This window comes from Petaurus breviceps, unplaced genomic scaffold, assembly GCF_028583685.1.
Source record: "Petaurus breviceps papuanus isolate PSGF00001 unplaced genomic scaffold, PetGlider_PUasm1.0 166, whole genome shotgun sequence".
Lineage (NCBI taxonomy): Eukaryota > Metazoa > Chordata > Mammalia > Diprotodontia > Petauridae > Petaurus > Petaurus breviceps.
In genome coordinates this window covers 1,038,701-1,053,930 of record NW_027185737.1, presented here as the reverse complement: position 1 = coordinate 1,053,930, position 15,230 = coordinate 1,038,701, and the positions used below count along the sequence as shown (strand labels likewise).

The window sequence follows — 15,230 nt, the reverse complement described above, 5'->3', positions numbered from 1 at the left end:
ATGGGTTCAATTAAATAGACCTTGCTCCCTCAGAGAGATTCCTTTGTAGCCCTGTGTTGAGGAGAGGTGGTCAGGGAGGGAAGGAGGCCCATGGGATCATTTTCTAGTGGTACAAAGTCCCCTAAATGTTCCATGAGGAACCTGGTAAGCTGACTTCCGATTCTTGCTTCTGAAACCCATCCCCATAAACATCCCTGGGGCTGGACCCTGCCAGACTCTCAAGTCAGGGACTCTCATATTCACCTCCCATCTTTCCTTTTCAGGCTGCTGCTCCTGCTGCCCAGCAGGTTGTACCAAGTGTGCCCAGAGCTGTGTCTGCAAAGCCCCCCAGAGCGAGAGTTGCAGCTGCTGTCAATAATGTCCCCACTTGCCTTTGCCTGTAAACAGAATTTGTGCAGACCTGAATTTTCATATAGCATGGATGTGTTTTCTACTGTTATTCTTTGAAATGTATGAATTAAAATAAACCTGATAAGTATCATTACATTTCTTACCCTCTTTGCCTATTTGGAGATTATTAATTCACATCAGTTTACAAACTCTTTTCTCCCACTCAACAAACCTGTATGTTGGCATGTAGGATCAGTATTATCCTCATTTAACAGTTGAGTAAACAGTTCTAGAGAGGATAAATGGATTACCCACAATCAAGTATTCAGAGAACTCAGTGAAGACATAGATGGGAATGTGGCTCTACCCTGGAAGTTTGGGAAAGGGGAAATGACCTCCCTGCCAGGAATATGGAAAGGCTGGATTTACAAGTCTTAATACAAGGAAGGATACCAATGCTCTTATTTTGGGTAATCTTGCAGGGTTGGACTGGTGGCCAGGGGGTAAGGGGTAGGTCGCACAGTTAGTGCTAATGCTATCCAGTTCATTTGGGGGCTAAGCCTCCCAAGACCACTGTTAGTTCTTATACCACATATTACATCTCTATAACAGGACTATGTCAGAAATAATGACAATTTGACCTGAGCTAAAAGGTAAAAAATTTGGGATACTTTGATAGAGACGGGATCTTCTAGACAGAGTTGTCAGTTGTAGATGGATTGAAGGGCTCTCAATGTTTGGTTTAGCTTATACAGGCTCCTATGGTTAATGGGTACCAGAAGTGAGATTTCAGCCTGGCTTCCAATGACTCCAGTGTCAACAACTCCCTGTCTGGTACACCATACCTCCTCTAACAAGGTTGAATCCAAAACTTATTCAAGCAGAAAGTTTTTCCCCCCTATGGTTTTCTGAAAGAGTGCTATTATTGATTATTATTTAATTTGGCATGCATGGTATTTGTAGACAATAGGAACTTGGGGCAAGGGATGGATAACTATGCAAAGGGTGATATTTTGGAGTGTTCCAAAGCAGTATTATCTGAGAAAGAGGTCATTGCTACTATGGCATTCATTCATTCTACTATAACTAAATAAAATATAAAATACAAATTCCCTCTCCTTAAAAGTCTTCAAGTAGAGAGGCTGGATGGCCATTTGTTGGGTACATTATAGGGGGGATTCTTTTTGTGTGTAGGTGGGTTGGACTAGATGGCTGCTGAGTTTCTTTCCAACTCTTAAATTCTGTGATTCTTCGAATTACATTTGGTTGTGATATATTTTTTTTCTCATTTTTAAATTTAGTATTTTATTTTCCCCCAGTTACATGTAAAAACAGTTTTTGACATTCATTTTAAAAATTTTTGAGTTCCAAATTCTCTCCTTCCCTCCCTCTCTACCCCACCTCCCCTCATTGAGAAAGCAAGCAATTCAATACGTTATACATAGTCATGCAAAATATATCCATAATAATAATCTTGTGAAAGAAAACATAGACAAAAAAAGCCTCAAGAAAAATAAAGTTTAAAAAAAAAACGCTTCAATCTATATTCAGACACCACTAGTTCTTTCTCTGGGGATAGATAGCAATTTTCATCATGAGTCCTTAAGAGTTGTCTTAGATCATTGTATTGCTGAGAATAGCTAATTTATTCACAACTGATCATCTTATAATATTGCTGTTACTTTGCACACAGTACATTTCCCTTTGCAACAGCCTGTGCAAGTCTTTCCAGGTGTTTCTGAAAGCATCCTGCTCATCATTTCTTATAGTACAATAATATTGTGATATTATTGTGATATATTTCTTATAAAAATCAAGCATAGTTTTCAAAAGAGGAATTAAAAAAAAAAAAACAGAATATTAGTTCAATCATTCCATTTACAAAGGCAAAAAGAGTCAGAGAAAAGTGACTTGCCCAAAGAGTGGTGAACATGGAGTCAGGTAACCTGGGTTTAGAATCTTGACTCTGCCACTTACTACTTGTGTGACCTTGAACAAATCATTTATGGGCCCCAGTTTCCCCACGTGTAAAATGAAGAGGGTGGGTTAGATAAGTGAGAGTTTCCCTCCAGCACTACAGCTATGATTCTTGGTCCAAGCTAGGATCCTAGGTATTCAGTGGGAGGATTGAGAGTAGAATCTAATCATTGTTTGAATGTAAATTAAGATGATAAGATTTATAAGTTTAGAACTGGAAGGGACCCTTAGGGGTCTATTAAGTTCAAATCCCTCATTTTTCAGAAGAGGAAAATGAGACCCAGAGAGGACTTTTTCAGGATCAGACAGCTAAGTGTCTGAAGTAGAAGGTCAAACGCAGTGGTAGCTTGACTTATGTCAAGCCTGACCTAGGTCAAGTAGCTACTAAAAGGATTGAATTTGGAGACCAGGGTTCAAATCCAGGACTGGGACTTATCTATGTGACGCTAGGGAAGTTATTTTACCTCTCTAGGCCTGTGCCAGAGATCTGCTGATCACTAAAACCCTTTCTGGCTCTAGGCCCAAAAGATGGTCTCTTTTCTATAAAGTGGAAGCTGGTTCTCCTCTCTTCTAAATCTACGTGTTAGGACTCCTTGTGACATCCCTGCCCAGAGCTGGTGCCAGCCAGCACCGCTGCTGGCCAGCAGGTCGAGTCTTTCAGGGTTTTACCAGCCGCTCTCCCCACTTCACAAGACAGAGCCTGTGGAGAATCTTTTCAAGTCCCACATTTTTTGGTGCCTACATTTAATTGGGCTAATGGAGAAGTACAAACTAAAGTCATGTTTGCTTATTAGATGGAAGAGATGAGGCCAAGGAAGACCTAATTAAAGTCAACAGTTGACCCTCGGGCTCAAAACTTGCAGAGGGGGTTAATTATCCCTAGAATATCAAAGAGGGAGGCTAGTCACCTGGCCTCTCATTTAAGACTACATGAGCCAGCTAGGAATTCTCTGTAATACAGGCATCTCAGTGAAGGGAACTTAGAATCAAAATACCTGGTTTCCACACAGATTCTGCCTCTCATTAGCTGTGCGATCTTGGATAAGTCCCTTCTCTGGGGCTCAGTTTCCCACCTCTGTAAAACAATAGTGTTTTACTAAATGCTCTCTGAAGTCCTTTCCACTTTTCACATTCCAGGAGTATGGTTGTTTCAGAAGGCCTTTGAAGGAAGTGAGGAGGATTGAGAGAGCAGGGAATCCTAGGCACAGCATAGGAGTGGGAAGATTGGTCTTAGGCAAAACAGAAGGTGCTAGATAGAGGGACCTGTTACTCCTGATCAATTCATTATTAAAAATAACAATCTCTGACATCTATATATCTCTTTTAATGTTTGAAAAGTACTTGATTCATAATTTCATTTGTTTCTCATTAGAACCCTGTGAGTTAGGGGTGATTATTCCCATTTTAAAAATGAGGAAACTGAGGCACATAAAAGTTAAGTGATTTGGCCAGCATCACTCATCAAGTTTCTGAGTCAGGAGTTGAATGCATGATTCCAGTTAGATCCAGTGTTCTAACTGCCACACCACACTGCCTCTTGGACCACTAACGGTAGAGCTAGTGTTTATTTTTGGCTCATTTTGATCAGTTTTTTTTTTTTGTTTGTTTTTTGCTATTTTTGGAGGGGGAAGGTAGGGAAATTGGAGTTAAGACACTTGCCCAAGGTCATACAGCTAATTTTTTTGTGTTAAGTGTCTGAGGCCAAATTTGAACTCAGGTCCTCCTGACTCCAGGGCCCGTGCTCTATTCACTGAGCCACCTAGCCGCCCCAATCATTAATTTTTTTTCTCATATTTTGATCATTCATCTAAGATCTCTATGTTGGAAACTGGTGTCATCTTGTATCCTTCCCTCTCCCTCACCTCACACAGTCAATTAGTAACCAGGTCCCTTGTACACAGGTTTGTTATTTTTGCTGTCCTAACTTGTCTCTGTGGATTGCCCTCAATCTTCTTTATCTCCATTGCCATTACTGATTCAATGGAAAGAATATAGGAGTTGGAATCATGGGACCTGACTTCAAATTCTGTTGCTTCTGAACCAGTCTGACCCTGAACAAGTCACTTAGCTTCTCTGAGTCTCAGTTTCCTCATCTGTAAAATGAGGGAGCTGGACTACATGATTTTTGCAATTCCTTCCAGCTCTAATTTATGATACTATGAAGTAAATGTGGACAACTAGATGGCTCAGTGGATAGAGTACGGGGCCTGGAGTCAGGAAGACCTGAGATCAAATCCAGCCTCAGATACTTATTAGCTATATGACCCTGGGTAAGTCACTTACCCCCACTGGCCTCAATTTTCTCATCTATCAAATGAGCTAGAGAAGGAAATGGTAAACCACTCCAGTATCTTTGCCAAGCAAAGTCCAAATGTGGTCAAAAAGAGTCAGACATGACAGAACTGCATGAGGTAAACCGCCAAGTGGCAATCAGAAGCACGTCTTTCTTGGAGGTAGTTCAAGACATGGATAGTCTGGCTCAATGCTAGGTACAGGAAGATGGTTCTACTGGCTAGGAAGCCTCCCAGATTACCGTGTTTCCCCAATAATAAGACACTGTCTTATTTTTTTTGGAAAGAAAAACACCAGAGGGCTTATTTTCAGGGGAGGGCTTATGTTGTCCTGCCTCAGCTCTCCTCCGCGGCACTGCTCTCAATGGCGCCAGCAAGCAAATCACTGGGGAAGAACAAGATGACGCGCTCACTGCTGCAGCTCTGATTGGATGCAGCTCCGAGCGCGGCATGCGTTTCAGGGGGGGGGGAGACGGTGCATACAGAGGGTACCATAATGTAGCGTGTAGCGCAGGTGATCACCTTCACTACAGTAGCAATCTCAATAGGGCTTATTTTCGGGGGAGGGCTTATTTTAGAGGAATCTTACACAGTAAGGGGAGGGGTTATTTTTGGGATAGGTCTTATTATCGGGGAAACACGGTACCTCTGTCTCCCCAGTGTCTAACATTTTGTTATTAGTGATGCATTTCATTGAGTTAAATATTGATTGACCACTCTCCATCAGCCCTGTACAAAATACAACTAACTGCTCTTGGGAGGGGGAAACTCAAAATTAGTGCTCATTCACACGGCAGATTAGTATGAATGGATTTAGAAACTTCCTGGTAAAAGAGAAGACTTTATATAACTTGAGAGCAGGTGTCTGGCAGGGGAGCTACTGTGGAAAATGAGGAAAAGGGGAGGGGTGAGGGGAGCCCTGAATTTTTTTTCCATAAATATTTATGATCACAATTTATCTAGAGGGAGAAGGCAGAGATAAGAATGAGAGGTGGGAGCAGTGGGAGTGTGAGAAGCAGGAGACACTTATCAGCTTGGACTTCTCAGAGGGTTGGGTTATCTAGGTCTCTAGTAGGGAAAATGACCCTCCTGCTACATACAGAAGAATCCAGGGAATGGAAAGTCTAAGCTTATCATAAACTTCAAAGAGAAGGAATCAGAAATTTCCAGTTTTGAATCATGTTGAGCCACGTGGGTGGGGACCTGGGGTTCTTGTCTTTGCACACAGCCCAGCCTGGGCTGAGACAGGAGCAGAGGTCAGGTGCACTCAGCTCCATTCTATGCACTGAGCCCACAATTCAGCCCAACCCAGCCTGGGGCTGTGTGCAGGGGGAGGAGGAGGGAGCAGCTTCTGAAGGGTCACCCTCCTGTTGTAAATGAGAGGACGTGGCTGAATTACTTATGTACTTGTTTCCACTTGTCCAGTCTGTCCTTGAAAAAAACAATGACCTGATACCTATCTGGCATGTTGCCCAACTGTGGCACATGGTATAAGTGGGAACGGGATTCCTAGATCTGGGGAGCTGTGTCAGGGGCCAAGGGGCCGGCCTCCGTTCCTTGTCTCTAAGACTCAGCCTCAGGGTCCATATGGGTGTCTGGCATTGGGAGGGGGAAGGCTGTGGGCACATGGGGGGGGGGGGCAGTGTTGTATTTATTTTGAAGTGGAGCAAAAAAGAACTAGTTTCCCCCACCCTTTTCTCCTATGCTTCAGAGAGAGAGAATCTCAAATAATGCTTCACCATAAAAGCACAGGACAGAGGAATACACAAAGATTCTTTTAAGGAAGCAACAGACTCTAAAGATCTTTAGAAATGTGGTCCTTGAGAAACAGAGTGGTCAGAGTCTCCCTAGGTTGGGTGGAAAGCTTCCAGCAATGGTGAATAGGTAGTGTGCGGGTTGGCCTTCCTGGTGGAAGAACGTGCTTTTCTAGGCAACTGAAAAAAAGCAGAGGAACAGACTACTTCATCCTTTATTAAGGCAAGATGGGGAAGAGCTTTCTTAGGTAGTGAGTGACCTGAGCCTGGGGAGCTTGGAAAGAAAGAAGCATTCTCCTTCTTTGTCTCTTACCCCAACCCCACCCTGGCACTCTGCTGCTTCTCCTCTAACCATTGCTATCTGTCCTCTTCTCTCCCACCTGAAAGCTCTCTCACATGGGCAGACTCCACAAATGTAACTCATTTCAGGACATCTTTAACAGTTAAATAAAGGGATGGAGGTGGGGAAGGAGAAGGGTCAGGTAGAATACTTTCCTGAACTAAGCTGTCCCTGTTCCATCAGAAAACAGTTTGTGTAGTCCTGGGAATCTAGTTAGTGGGGGAGGGAGGGAATTCATGTCCTAGGAGATATGTCTCCTAAATCTTCCATGAGAAGCCCAGGTCCCATAGCATCCTTCCTGTACCGCCCATACTAGCATCCCTGGGTCTGCCCCCTGGCAATTTTTGAGGCCAGGACCCTTCACATTCATCTCCTGTCTTTCCTTCTCAGGTTATTTTTGTTTTTTTATTCTGGAAAACTTTTTATTGTAGGTGGAATGGGACACAGATGGACACAGTTAAGTTAGATGATTCCAATTTTGTTGGCAATATCTAAAGCATGTAGTCTGGAGCAAGTCGGACATAGGCCTTCTTCTCTCCATCAGGCCGGACCAGTGTGTTGACCTTGGCCACATCAGTGTCATACAGCTTCTTCACGACCTGCTTGATCTGATGCTTGTTGGCCTTGACATCCACAATGAAGACTAGGGTGTGGTCATCCTCAGTCTTCTTCATAGCAGATTCAGTGGTCAAAGGAAAACTTAATGATGGCATAGTGATCGAGCTTGTTTCTCCAAGGGGCACTTTTCCGAGGATATTTGGGCTGCCTTGGAAGTCTTAGTGTCTTGGGTCGCTGGAAGGTGGGGGATGGTTGGATCTTCTTCTTTTTGTGGCTATGGACACCCTTCAGCACCACCTTATTGGCCTTCAAAGCCTTGGACTTGGCTTCTATCTTGGGGGGACAACGGCTTCCTTCTTCACCTTTGGCGCCATCTTGGAGAAAAGGCCTTTCTCAGGTTATTTGTTGCTTTATTATTGTTATTCAATTGTATCTAATTCTGTGACCCCATTTGGGGTTTTCTTGATAAAGATGCTAGAATGATTTGCCCTTTCTTTCTCCAGCTCATTTTACAGATGAGGAAACAGAGGCAAATACGGTTAAGTGACTTGCCCGGGGTTGCACAGCTCGTAAATATCTGAGGCTGTATTTGAACTCAGCTCTTCCTGACTCCAGGCCTGGTGCCCTAACCACTGTACCACCTAGTTGCCCTATTTGCTGCTCCTTTGGTCCAATGGGATGTGTCAAGTGTTTCTCCAGGGTTGTGTATAGACCCTTACCCCCTATCTCACTGTACCTTACTGACAATTTTAGCTGTCACTACTGATGCTACTGTTTCACTGTGTCTGTAAATAGAAGAATTTGTACAGACCTGGATTTTTATATACTGTGGACTCATTTTCTATTTTTTAAATATGCAAAATAAGTGAAAAAAATATACTCACTGAATTCCCTCCTGTGTCTTTGTATTTGGAAAAAGGGACAGGAAGCCTCAACCCTGTGGCAGAGATAATTTGGGGAGCTCAGTAGGAATGGAATGTTCTGAAGAGGGATTTCAAATATACACTTTCAAAGATGTCACAACAAGAAGGGTCATGAGCCATTTTTATTTTACAATTGAGGAAACTGAGCTACCCAACAGGGAAGTGACCTTCCCAAGGTCATATGGTTAGTTAATGCTGTAGCATGGACTGGAATCCCCAGCTCTTCTGAGGGCTAGTTCAGTGTCAGCAAGTGAACTCTGGGATAGTAACTGCTTGGGTTGCCAGGTGCTACATTACTCCCCCAGGCAGGCAAAGGAAAATAAAGATTTGAGGAGGGACCCTCAGGCAACAGGCAGTCGTACAGTGTGGTTGGAAGGTAGAGTGCATGGAAGGAGATGCAGTATCATGATATGAAGGATGGAAATGGAAGTTGAAATCAGACTGTGAATGGTTTTAAGTTCTAGGCTGAGGAATTTACATTTTATCCTAGAAGTAATCAGGGCAGGGAGCCACTAATGACTCTTGAACTAGGTAGTAACATGGTCAGATCTGTGCCTTGGTAATTTTGGCAGTTGTTTGGAGGATAGACTAGAGGTGGGAGAGGCAGGAAGCAGGAAAACCTCAGGGTGGGGGTTGTATGAAAGGCAAAAAGGAGATGGAATCCAGAGATGTTAGGAAGATAAACTCAACAAGACTAGACTCGGCAAATGACTGAGAATGTGCCACGAGGAAGAGGGATGACTCGAAGATGACCCCGAGGATCTGAAAGGGAAAGTATTCATGCCCTGTTTCCAAATGGCAGCTGCTCTCCTTCCTCACATCTTTAGCAGCCCTGGCTTCCTTTAAGACAGCTTCAATATCTCCTTCTGCAGGAGGTCTTTTCCATCCTCCCCCCACACTCCCAGCCTTCCATTTACTCTGGAGGTGTCTGGAACATACTCTGTACCATATCTTCCCCAGGAGAATGTAAATGGTTTGCTTTTGGATGCCCAGGGCTTACTTAGTGCTGTGCCTGGCACAAAGCAAGAACTGAATAAATGTGTTGATGATTGATAATTGAACTTGAGATGTATTGTGGCACACTGGACAAAAATCCTTGCTTTAGAGTTGGAGGGACTGGATCCAAATCCCACCTTTGACCTTTTTCAGCTGTGTGACTTTAGGCAAGTTGCTTAGCTTCTCAGCCCCAGTTTCATCATAAATGAGGGCAGTAATAGCTCTTATCTCAGATGATTGCCGAAAGGATCAAATAGAATAATCTATGGAAAGTACTTGAGGTGTCTTAAGGCACTATAGAAATGTTAGCTGTCATTTTTCTCTTTCCCCCTCTGTTGAATATACCTGATTCTGTGACAAGCATGAAAATAAAAAGATGGGAAAAGGTGAGTCAAAAAGCAATAGTTACACTATTAGGGGATAGGGATCAGACCTGTGATTTCGGCTGCAGCAGACTGGCACTTTTTCAAACACTTCTATCGTTAGAAAGTTGTCTAGAGTGTGGAAAAGGTACGTTCCCAGGGTCACCCAGGCAGGATGTGTGTGTGTGTGTGTGTGTTTTTAAAACAATTGGGGTTAAGTAACTTGCTCAAGGTTACATGGCCAGTTATTTCTGGGTGTGGTGCTAAATATTAGAGCCCAGATTCAGGGTGTGTTAAAGATAAGACTTTAACCTGGGTCTTGCTGGCTTTGAGATCAGCTCCCTAAGTTACTGCATCACACTCTTTTTCACTGTGTTTAATATTAATAATAAGACTAACATGAGGTAACATTGTCCCGGGGCAAGGGGATTAAGAGTGAGGAGGGAAGGTAGTTACTTTTCCTTTTTTAAAATCAGTCAATTGGGGCAGCTAGGTGGCACCTGCCTTGGAGTCAGGAGGACCTGAGTTCAAATTTGGCTTCAGACACTCAACACTTACTAGTTGTGTGACCTTGCACAAGTCACTTAACCCCAACTGCCTTGCCTTCCCCCCTCCAAAAACAAAACAAAATCAGTCAACAATTGTCATCCCCATTCAAGGCCACACAGTGTAATGGAAAGCACATCAGATGTGTAGCCAAGAGCGGCCTGGGTTCAAACCCTGCTGCTGACACTTCTAGCTATGTGACCACTGGCAATTCACTCTACCCTTCAGAGATTTTCTTGGCAGCCCACACATTGGGTACTTTTTCTTTGTGACAGATTATCTTGTCACCCTCTTCAGCATTTCTACCTGTAGAAAACACAGTACAAGGTGAAAGGAATTGTTAGGAGGCACAACCACCTTAACCTTTATCCCCTTTCTTTCCTCCTCCCCCCAACATCTTGATTCTTTTCACTCTTCCTGTTCTACATAAAAAAATCTGTGTCCTAACTCTGAACTTAGCAGGAGGCATGTCTTATATTTTCCCTAAAGCATGTTGATGACACACTCTCCACACAGCTAGGGCTGCTGACTTCCTTTCCTTTACAAGTAAGTAGCTAGGAATTCATGTTCTGCTGACACAGGACAGAGGGACAGGAAGGAAGGAGAAACAGGGGCTGGGGGTGGGGAAGACAGAGGAAGCAGGGAGAAAGATACAGGGGTGAGAAAGAAGCAGTGAGAGACAGAGATAGACAGAGACACAGAGAGACAGACAGAGAGAGAGAAGAGAGAAAACAGAAAAAAGGGGTAGAGAGAAAAAGGGAAAAAACAGGAAAAAAAGGTGAGAGAAGAAAGAGGAGAAAGAAGAGAGAGAAGAAGGGAGAGGACAAGGGAAAGAGGAGAGGAGAGGGAGAGGAAGAAAGATTTCCTCAGAGATAGAAATTTTAAAAGCTCAACATAGAGAGCATGAGGAGATAGAGACAGAGACAGGCTTCCCCATGAAGAAAGTTTGGAAAGGGTGAAAGGCATATCCTCTGTCTGAATTTCTGTGAGATGTCTGAGCTCTCCTTTTCTGCTTGGTATTAATCTCTTAACAGAAAACCGCCTTTCTGTAGAGTGCTTGAGTTGAGGCCACAGATGAAAGTACATTGTACAGTCAATAAACATTATTAAGAGTCTATCAAAAACTCCAGGCCTAGTGCTAAGCCCCAAGATAAAAAGAAAGACAAAAGATCATCCGGGCCCTCAAAGGATGTAGAGCACAGTGGGAAAGGATAACACACAAAAGGGAGATGAAATGAGGTATGAGGGGAGGGACAGGACTGACTGGGGTTACGGGTTACGATAGGAAGAATTAAGTCCATAAGAGTGCACATGGCAGGGAAAGGGACAGATGGCCTGCCCTGGCACCCTCCTTAAATTGAGGTTCTGAGAGGAGCTTTTCAGTCTACCCTCCAGTCCGAGGAAGGGGCCGCAGGACAGTGGGTACCGACAAGGCGTGAGTTCCTGGGCTGTAGTGATAAAGCAGGATGAAGAGGTTCAGGGGGCATAACAGAAAAGCGGGATGTGAGGCTGAGCACCTTCCTGAAATGGAGGTTATTTCATCAACAATCCCCTGGGATACATGAACTCTAGTGAAAAGAATACAAGATTTGGCATCAGGGGACCAAGTTGCAAGTCCTGACTCTGCTATTTGTTGAGGTTTGGGGTTTAGGGGTGCTCAGGACCCCAAAATACTGACACACCAGGTCCTGCCTGAATGAATTTGCCTCAAGCCTTCTCTCAGCCAAAATGAAACAAAGTTTATTAAAAATTTGCTGTATTGGGTAGACTCTTAAGTAGCCTAAGCATTTGGGACACTTGTATTGACAAAGGGGGCCAGAGCAATCTAACGCAGAGTGAGTCTGAGCCAGATTGAATCTGAGCACAGTCATGGAAGCAAGATGGATCTTATATACAGAAAGACTGTGGGAGGGATCTAAGGGTAGTCTAGAGGGGGGTTTTGGGGAGAGTCTTGAAGAGGAGTCTAAGGAGGATCTTTGATGGAACTGAAGTCAGACTCCAGTAATGAGATTAAGGGCAGGAAATAACTGAAGGCTGCCTGGATATCTCCACCAAGGAAGGCTAGGCTAGTGTAAAGGTAATAGATAGGAGTATAGATATTTTGATAGGATCAAGGGTGGGAAATAGTCTGACAATGGAGGGCTAAACTAGGTTAAGAGCAACAGATTTGGGCCTAGAGATAATGAAAGGCTTATGGCCTCAGGCAAATGCCTCATCTAGTGGGAAGACTGAAGGAGAGTTCAAGGGGGTTCCCAGAGCCTGTACCCCATCACTATTTAGTACCTGGGTATCCTTCAGGCAAATTACTTAACCTCTCTGGGTCTCAGTTTCTTTACCCATAAAATGAAGGTATTAGACTAGATGATCTCCAAGGTCCCTCCCAACGCTTATGAAAGGACTGAAGTAACTTCTAACCTTTGCTCACACTGTCCCCCCAGGCCCAGAATGGACATGCTGCCTTCACCTACTTTCAGTTGCCCCCTCCCTGGGCCTTACTGAAGTCTTTCTCTTCCTCCAAACCCCAAATCTAGTTTCATTTACTCTGCAAAGCCTTCCCTATGAAAATAAAGTATCTTCTCTCTCCTCAAATGTCTATCACTCCTCATGGATCACTCTTTTGGATTTCACTCACATTCCATTGTAGTTATATTTCACCTATATGCTATATACCACATCCAGCTTCATCTAAGTACTTCATGGGAGATCAAAGTATGTCAGGTTTGAAAGAGACTTTAGAGACCAACTTTGCACGTGTCATACCCTGCTATTAGGTTTTAAATTTCCTCAAGTCAGGAATGCCATTTGCCCTTTTTGTGTGTCCCCCATAATACTCAGTACAGGGTCTTAATCAAGGATCATAAATTTAGGGGCCGAAGAAGCAGGTAGCTAGGTGGTTCAGTGGCTGGGTCTGAAGTCAGGAAGACCTGAATTCAAATGTGACCTCATACACTTACTAGCTGTGTGACCCTGGGCAAGTCACTAATCTGTTTGCCTCAGTTCTTTATCTGTAAGATAAGGAAGGAGCTGGAAATGGCATCTGTAAAATGAGCTGGGCAAGTTACTTAAGCTCTGCTTGTCTTAATCTGCTGGAAAATGAAATGGAAAGCCACTCCAATATCTTTGCCAAGCAAACTCCATGGACAGTATTGGCATGCTAACGTCCATGGGGTCACAAAGAGTTGGAAACGACAGAACAACAACATGGGCCTCAAAAGTCATCTAGTCCAACCCCCTCATGTTACAGATGAATAGACTGAGGTACAAATTAGTAATGTGACTTGGCTAGAAAGGTAATCAGTGGCAGAGTTGGGATTCAAAGCTAGGTCATCTGACTCTAAGTCCAGGAGTTTTTCCACTGTACCCACATTTTTAATAGTAGGCACCTAGCAGATATTTATTGAATGAACGGATCTTTATGGTCAGGAAGGGCCTAACAATGGAGGGAGGGACTTGGGCAGAAGGGTTTAGGTGGCTAAAGGGCCAGTACTTTCCACAAAACCCCAAATTACACTTATATAGACTAGACTTATACCCACTGTACCTCAGTCTCCTTCAGAATGTGCCCAGCCTAGGATCTCTGCACATTCCTGCTCCCCCACTCCACCCCCTCCCCACCCATATACTTCATTTCTCTTTTCTGCCTATCCAGGCAATGAGCACAGGTGACCAAGCAGGAGCAGCAGTGTAGTCAGAAGCTTAGGGGCTGACAGCCTCAACACAGAGGGGTCATTGGGTAATAATCAGAGCACAAAGGCCTGAGCATAGCTTTGTAAAGGGTCTCTGGCAGAGCAGATGACCTCCCTGCCAAGCATGCAACAAGAAGTTTGGTAATAGGAAGGTCTGAACTCATTTTCCCAATCAGAAATAGGAGATTAGCTCCTCATTTCTGGTAAGGAATAATAAAAGCTGGCTGGGAGTAGAGAAAACACACAAGGGTACATGATGTTCTGTATGACCCCAGGGCCTCTTCCTACTTTTGCACACAGCAACTCCTGGCCAGAAGGCAGTAGCTTCCCTCATGATCTGCGCTCAGCCCCCTAGATTCTGGGGAATTTCCCTCTGAGTCATAACCTGGGCACAGAGCCCACAACTCAGCCAAGTAGTAGGGCTGAGTGCAAGAGACTCCTCTTGGGCAAGCAGGAAGGGGGCAGAGCCTTTGCACTCATTCTCCTGTTCTGCTATAAAGAGAGGAGCTGGACAGATCCCTGCACAACTCATCCTTCTAGTCTTCCAGCTCATCCTCCAGAAAGACGAGCTCCAGACCCGCCAGCTATGGACCCCAACTGTGACTGCGCAAATGGTAAGGGACTCCTGGGATCTCAGATTGTCTTAGGGCTCAGGATCCTGGTCTCTGCCCTGGCTTTGATTTATGCTAAAAAGGAAAGGCTTGGGAAAGAAGACACTGTTAGCATGGAGAAGATGGTTGGATCGGCTCTAAAGCCAAGGAACTAAAAGCTCTTCTCCATTTCTTAGAGAGAAAGCCCTAAATGACAAATGTGCTTAACAGTTGGGACCCCAGGGATAGAAGCAAGTTGGAGAAAGGCTCTTTTGTTGAAGAAACTGATAGCTGGGCTCTCGGAGTTTTAGAGGGGGATGATCTGGAATCCGTGATAGGCAGAGGAGCAGCTCGTTAAGACCTTGGGGCAGTCCTGTAGGATCTAAGGGCTGTTGCCTCACATTAGGAACCTGGAGGAGTGGGGCAGGAGATTGGGGAATGAAAGGGAAAGGATAATCCCAAAATTGTGTATCATCCCTAAATCTGCCCTGGAGCTCAGCACAGACTGGATGCTGACAACTGCTTAGACCCCCACCTTCCTCTCTCTCTCTAGGTGGCTCTTGCACCTGTGGTGACTCCTGCAAATGCAAATCATGCTCCTGTACCTCTTGTAAGAAAAGTAAGTGTACTAGGAATATGGGGGGGGGAGGAGGGGAATCTTCTATCTCTTGGCCTTTTCAGAGAGATGTCTGTACAGGCCTGGAGGAGGGGGGGGGGGGTGGGGCATCACTTCGGTCTCAGTATCTCCAGTGCCTGGAATGTCATCATCATCATAGGTAGCATTTATATAGCACTTTTAGGTTGACAATTTACAAATATTATCTCATTTTATCCTCACAACAGCTTTGGGAGATAGGTGGTATTATTCTCTCCATTT

The 15,230-nt window shown here is 44.3% G+C and overlaps 1 long non-coding RNA gene across 1 annotated transcript; it reads right to left on the bottom strand.

The window, feature by feature from the left end:
* Positions 1 to 6,549: 6,549 nt before the first annotated feature.
* Positions 6,550 to 14,138, bottom strand: LOC138157011 (uncharacterized). The gene is made up of 2 exons (XR_011167272.1): positions 14,052 to 14,138; positions 6,550 to 10,383 (listed from the first exon to the last, which is right to left on the bottom strand). It is a non-coding gene; the product is annotated as an uncharacterized lncRNA (long non-coding RNA).
* Between the last annotated feature and the right edge of the window lie 1,092 nt (positions 14,139 to 15,230).